The sequence below is a fragment of the Anser brachyrhynchus genome (assembly GCF_964034855.1).
Source record: "Anser brachyrhynchus genome assembly, chromosome: Z".
NCBI lineage: Eukaryota > Metazoa > Chordata > Aves > Anseriformes > Anatidae > Anser > Anser brachyrhynchus.
The window spans coordinates 75,244,306-75,250,305 of NC_137697.1; the positions used below are offsets into that span (position 1 = coordinate 75,244,306).

Sequence of the window (6,000 nt, forward strand, 5' to 3'; positions counted from 1 at the left end):
TGGGCTCTTTGCAAATAGCTGCATGAATTTTTCACCAGGAAAAAAAAAAAAAAAAAAAAAAGAAAAAAAGAAAAAATAAAGAAATCAATGACTCACATGTTCTTATTTTGTTTCAGGGCTGCCTGGGAGCTTCTGGGATATAAACACTCACACGTCCTGACATCTGCATTGAAAGAGCAGAGGCTGCTGAACCTTTAGTGCAGGCTGCTCTCCTCCAGGTACTCACTTAGACCAAAAAGTGAAATCTAAAATAAAAAATCCAAAGAGAAACTTCCCAAAGTCAGAATTTTGCTAATTCTCTGAACAGCAGAGAGAGACTTCCTAGGTGGAAAGGTCTTGGCTGTAAGTATTAAGCAAAAGGTGGCAAATCATAACTACCATCACTTGGAAGCTTTCTGTCTGTAACTCAGGGAGCAACGTAAAGGCAAATCTTGCAGATATTCAGAAATATTCCTGTATGGCTTCAGAGCAGGTGCTGGAAAGCCCTTGGTTTTCTGCTCTCCTTTCTGATTGCTGAGGTTTCAATGTTGCAAACATGCTACTTCATATTACTGATGGAACACAGCAAAATGAAGCCAGAAATTCATTCCCTAGCAATAAAATCAACCTGAAATTTAAGTTATGTAGTAGATGGTCAAAGTCCTTGTCCCCAGTCTAAGAAACACATGGCACTTCTATCCTAGCATGGATGGGAGGGATTTAAGGGTGCTAGAGAGGAACCTTTAGCCTGTCCCTGTATTGAGTCTGTCTCTTACACTGAAAACTCATTGGGTCAGAGCCTGCCAGCTACTGTGTGTCTGCAGAGAGTTTAATATAATAGGGACTGAAACCTCGGCTGCTGAAAAGACATAGACATAATACACATCACTGGTAACAAAAATTTCAAGCTGTGATAAAAATTATCCCTCTCCACAGTTTCTCTGCTTGAAATATTATCCTGAAAGCCAGTAGGAAAACAGAGCCCTCAAAATGTAGCCTTCTGACTTGTTTACTCAGGCTACGCTTAGTCATTTAAAAACAGTGTCTGTGTGTGTGTTAGCTTTAGCTAACAGTGTCAGGCTTAGAGAAAAAATCCCCGTGTGTTTCTTTTTTTGCAGTGTGTGTGTTTATGTATGTCTGCTCTCTTCCTATTGTCAGCATCTCACCGTGCTTTGGGTGCTGTCTCAGAGAGCTCACAGCCAAAAAGATAAATAGCACTGAGTGGGAAAGAGAAAGATGCAATCAAAATATGCTCAAAATTTCTGTGTAGGATCTCTCCCTTGGGACATATGAAAAGTCTAATCCACTTTCAGAGGTGGTAAAAAAAAAAAACTCAAAAGTGTGTTTTCTATACCTGTACTATCACTTCAACTGCAAACACAGAGCTGGAATTGTCTTTCCAAATGTGTTTGTCTGTGAAGTTGTAAGGAGCCTTATCAATGACAGCAATTAATTCTGCTGTATTACCTCTTTCCTAACTACATTTATGTAGTTAGGAAAGATGATCCTGAAGGCACACAACCACATTATCACGTGTACACACTGATGTGCACTGACAACGCCTAAAGCCTATTTACCGTTGCATAGCCTCACAGAAAAACGCAGGCCAATTTTGTAACAGTTTAGCGGGCAAACGGACATGTTTTAGCTCATTTTATTCCCTGACACCAAGCCAAAATTAGCAATCAGTTTAGATACCTCTGGTTGTCCATTTCTCTGAGGAAATGACTAGGCTGAGGCAGCGACATTACCTCTTTATGCCGTTCAAGGCATGTATTACGATTCAGAGGAGCGAGGTTCACAACACAGTCCCAGGGCTCGGCACAGAGATAATGCATCATTCCACAGCAACTTTCTCCTGCCATCCCCAGAGCAGCCACCACACAAGCCCACACCATTTTTCACCAGGAAATTAGGTTGTTAAACCCAACACATGACAGCGTTTCTGCGAGGGGTGTTAACGCAGGTGTGGATTTCCACGCAACTCGTAGCACACAAATGCATTGGAAAATAAGCAGCTAAGTTCAAGTTTAAATATATACATATATATAAACACGCACAATCCAAACAAAACAGACAAAAAACCCTGCCCCATCTGTCAAATTGTGTGTATGACATCATCAGATATTCTTCACTTGTTTGCAGCCATTCAGACCAACCTGCCCCACAGCCCGGGCTTTGTGCTCCAGCTCTCTTTACAGGCTCAGCGGGCTGGAAAATTACCACATGCTGTCACAGTTAGCTCAGCCAGGTCTTGTTATCATTGTTTCCAAGGAATCCATTCATCCCATTATTTTACATATCGGGCAGACGTCCTGCCACGGAGGCTTGGGCCGCGCTAGCTTGAAGGGCCAAACGTTAATGGTTCGCTTTTGTTGGCGCAGTACGTGGGAAAAAGTGCCCAGACAGCTCACTGACACTGGTTTAGGACCTCCAGACTTAGGGGGTAGACTGTGAAGAGCTTTTATGTAAACAAGACCTCAATAAACAAAGAATATATTCTGTGTCAATATTCATAACCCATAAATTTTTCTCCTCGTCCCCCACTCCTGCCCCCCAGAGCAGCATAACTCTTCGGATACAAAGAGGCAAGAAAGTGGTATGGATGGTCAATGCCTTTCACAGAGCCGATCTGGGGGATGTCTGCAAGAAACCATACAACCAACCCTGATTTATAAGGGATATTATTGAGCTCCCGGGTGGAACAAAGCAGTTTTATTTTGAGCTTGCTCTACTATTGGTGTGGCTGATAATGGGGCATGTGATTGTGGAAATTTAAAGCTTGTGATTTGTGTATGTCATAGCTGATGTGTCAAAAGGAAGGCAGAGCATGCCTTTCTTTCCTTCCTGGGCATGGATTTTCAAGCAAATGGATCGCACTAACGGCAAATTTTATTTCCCTCTGAGGGAACTGAAAAGCCTGGCAATGTTCAGGAAGTACATGGTAAATTCGGATCATTCAGAAAAAAAAGAAAACAAAAATCAGGATAAAGAATAATATGTTCAGTTATGTTGTTTCCCCCTCATGTTGATGGTATTTTTAGTTTCTTTCCTTTTTTTTTTTTAGCCCAAATTCTTTTCTCAGCTGACTTGACTTCTGTGATTTCACAGGGCTTGGTTCCGATCGCGAGGGGCTCTTGCTCTGGGACAGCTCCACCAGCTTCACCTGAGTTTGTCCACCTTCAGCCCACCATGGCCAGGAGGAGGACCTGGCTGGTGGGAATGGCTCTTGGCAGGGCATCTCCAACCAGGACGAGTCCTCGTCAGTGATGTGATGTCTCGGGGGCAGAAAGAGACGCTTGGATCCTTCAATTTGAATGGAGTGGAGTGAATAACAAAATGTGTCACGCAAACAAGTTGCAAAACCCTTTATGCCAAGAGGGAGGCACTTTTAGAACCGCGTAAAAATTAATCCCAAGCGAGAGTGTCTCTGAGTGCCTGGGGCTTAATTGTCAGATCTGAGTACGCTCTTCTGCCTCAGGTGTCAGGCTGGTGCTGGGGAGGGAAGGGGCTGGGCTTGGCATCTGCTGCCTGCAGTGTGCATTTCAGGTGCTGAGTATTTCCCTTCTGTTATTTCCTTTGCCTTTGGACAACAAAGGTCTTGATAACATGACCTGGCTGCTCCTACTGTGACAGCATGTGGTAATTAGCTGAGTCCACTGGCATTTCAAAAACCTAAACAAGAGTCTCAGCTTTTTAAGCTTGCCTGCAACTAGCACAGCTGTTATTTCAGTTAATTTGTTTTATTGATACGGGAAACATCTACAAAGAGCCCCACAAAAGTCAGCAGCACAGTATATCTTGTTTTCTGTAAACAGTACTGAGTGCATGAGAACAACTCTCAGGCTCTTTCTAAAGCCCGTCTGAGATATGTTTCAGGTAGTGATAAAATGTGTGAAAATACTTGCACTATCCTAAATTCAGGTTAGCCAGTTCACGTCTCTATGAAATATATTCTAATTTCAACCTAGATTATTTTGGTGTCTGGCAGCTACTTTTTCCCTTCTTCAGATGGCATTAAGAGCCAATTGAGGTAAATTTATTTTTCCATAAAAGTAAAAGCATCAAGGCTAGAAGTCCAAAGCCAAGCCTTCCAAAAAATTATCCTAATAATTTTGTAAAGCGTAGATAATGTCATCTTGGAATAAAAAGATTTTTTCAGGGTAAGAAATGCTACATTAAGATAAACATTAGAACTTAGTGTTGCCACCTTAAACGTAACTTTTAAAAAAAATCTTACAGGCTTTAAAATAAGCATAAAGAGAGAGAGAGAGAGAAATAAGAATTAGACTAAAAAAGTGAAAGAGCACAGGAAATAAATAACACTTAAAAAATCAATTATTTCAGGCATTCTGAAATGCAGTGTTTTGCCCTTAACTTTTCAAGCTTTTATGTTCGTGTGCACTCACTCATGCAATTTCCAGTGTATTTAGGGAAGATGGAGTCTAGAAGTTAAATGGGAATAAATTAATAGGAATTGGCCTTAGTTTATGTGGTCTTCTAAAACTGTATTACCAAATACACAGACTGCATTATTCAAAGCAGCAGTTTCATGCCTAGCTTTTCGTGGCAGTAAAAGTGTTTTTGAGTGGGAAAAAAGTGCAAAAAGAAAGACATTTTAATGTACAGTGGCAGACAAATGCCTAAGTCCCATTAACATCTGGGGACATTAGAGCACTTGATCTTTTTCTGTGCACTGCTTTACTGGGAGTCACCTGGTGCTTAGCCCTTGAAAATAATAAAAAGCCACCACTTGCCTGGCAGTCAGAATGTCTCTTGTAGCAAAGGGTTTATTTTTCCTCACTTAATACTGTGCTGCTGTCAGACCTCAGGGTTATGCCTGCCCTCCTGTTTAGCACAATGAGTCAGATTGTCCATTTTCAAAGAACCATCACGCACCCACGCACCCCCAAGCCCTCCATTCTCTGATGCATATATCTCCATCAGAAATTCAGGTGTGGAGGGAAGGAGTAGCCCCTTCTTACAGTGCTAAAATGCCACTCGGTTTTTAACTAGTCAGCTCCTGCACTCTGCTCTCCAGCAGCCTGAACAGGATGGAAAACCTTGCCCTAATTTTTCCCTTGCATTTCCAGTTCTTCAGAAGAGCTTTCTATTGCAGAATGAAGATTACAGCCCACAATACAGCAAGGACTGAGCCTGTGCTGAGGATCATAATTGCCTTCTCTTTGTTAATATGCATTTCCCTTTGGAAATGTCCTTTTCATCATCTGGATCAGGAGGTTTTTTACTTTGGGAAGCAGATGAAGATGTCCCTGCTAACCAAGGTACATTACCTCTTCTGGGGCAGTAGACTGACAGTGAGCCTGTCCTTCACAGATGTAGGCTACGTAAATTCTTCTCTAAATTACAAAACATGGTATCTGAAATGTTTGGGATAAGATTTTAGAGAAGAAGAAAATAAAGAATTAAATGTTCTGATAAGTGGCTGAGACACTCACCTCAAAGCTTATAAGAAAGAACTTAACTGCAGGCTACCAAGAAACCTCTTTAATCTCCTGACCACAAAGTGTAAGCACAGATAAGTAACTTCCATTGCCTGCCCAGAAGCATGAACAGCTACCGTTTATCTGAAATTTGTAAAACCAGAAAGCTCTCTCTGGGCATGACTAAGAGTCAAAACGACTTGGAAAGAAAATCCATGCTACTCCACTATATGGAAATAAAAATATCTGTATTCTCACAAAAGCTTCTCCAGGACTGTAGAAAAAAAAAAATCATAACTCAGTGTGATAGTGGCCTATGATATTCTGCAAATAAACAGAGCTTTCTTAAGCATGAAAATCATATCTTTGATTTTGACAGCCATCTTTTCCAAGTAAACATGGAGATACTTAAGGGACTGATTCAGTGACCTTAAGTGAAGGCAATAATACAACTGCAGAACAGCTCACACTGAATTTGGTAGGATTTTGACCAAGGAATATTACTTGAATTCATAAAATTTACAAGAAAAGGCATTCAAGGGCATTCAAGGAAATCAGCAACCTCTGCATCCTTGTC

General features: G+C 41.3%; 1 long non-coding RNA gene across 1 annotated transcript in view; it reads left to right on the forward strand.

Moving 5' to 3' along the window:
• Positions 1 to 5,781, forward strand: part of LOC308185667 — a 39,065-nt gene extending 33,284 nt beyond the window's left edge. Inside the window, exons 3-5 of the long non-coding RNA XR_013943540.1 lie at positions 117 to 218; positions 3,091 to 5,470; positions 5,557 to 5,781. This is a non-coding gene — a long non-coding RNA (uncharacterized lncRNA). The remainder of the gene's footprint in view (positions 1 to 116; positions 219 to 3,090; positions 5,471 to 5,556) is intronic.
• Positions 5,782 to 6,000: the final 219 nt, after the last annotated feature.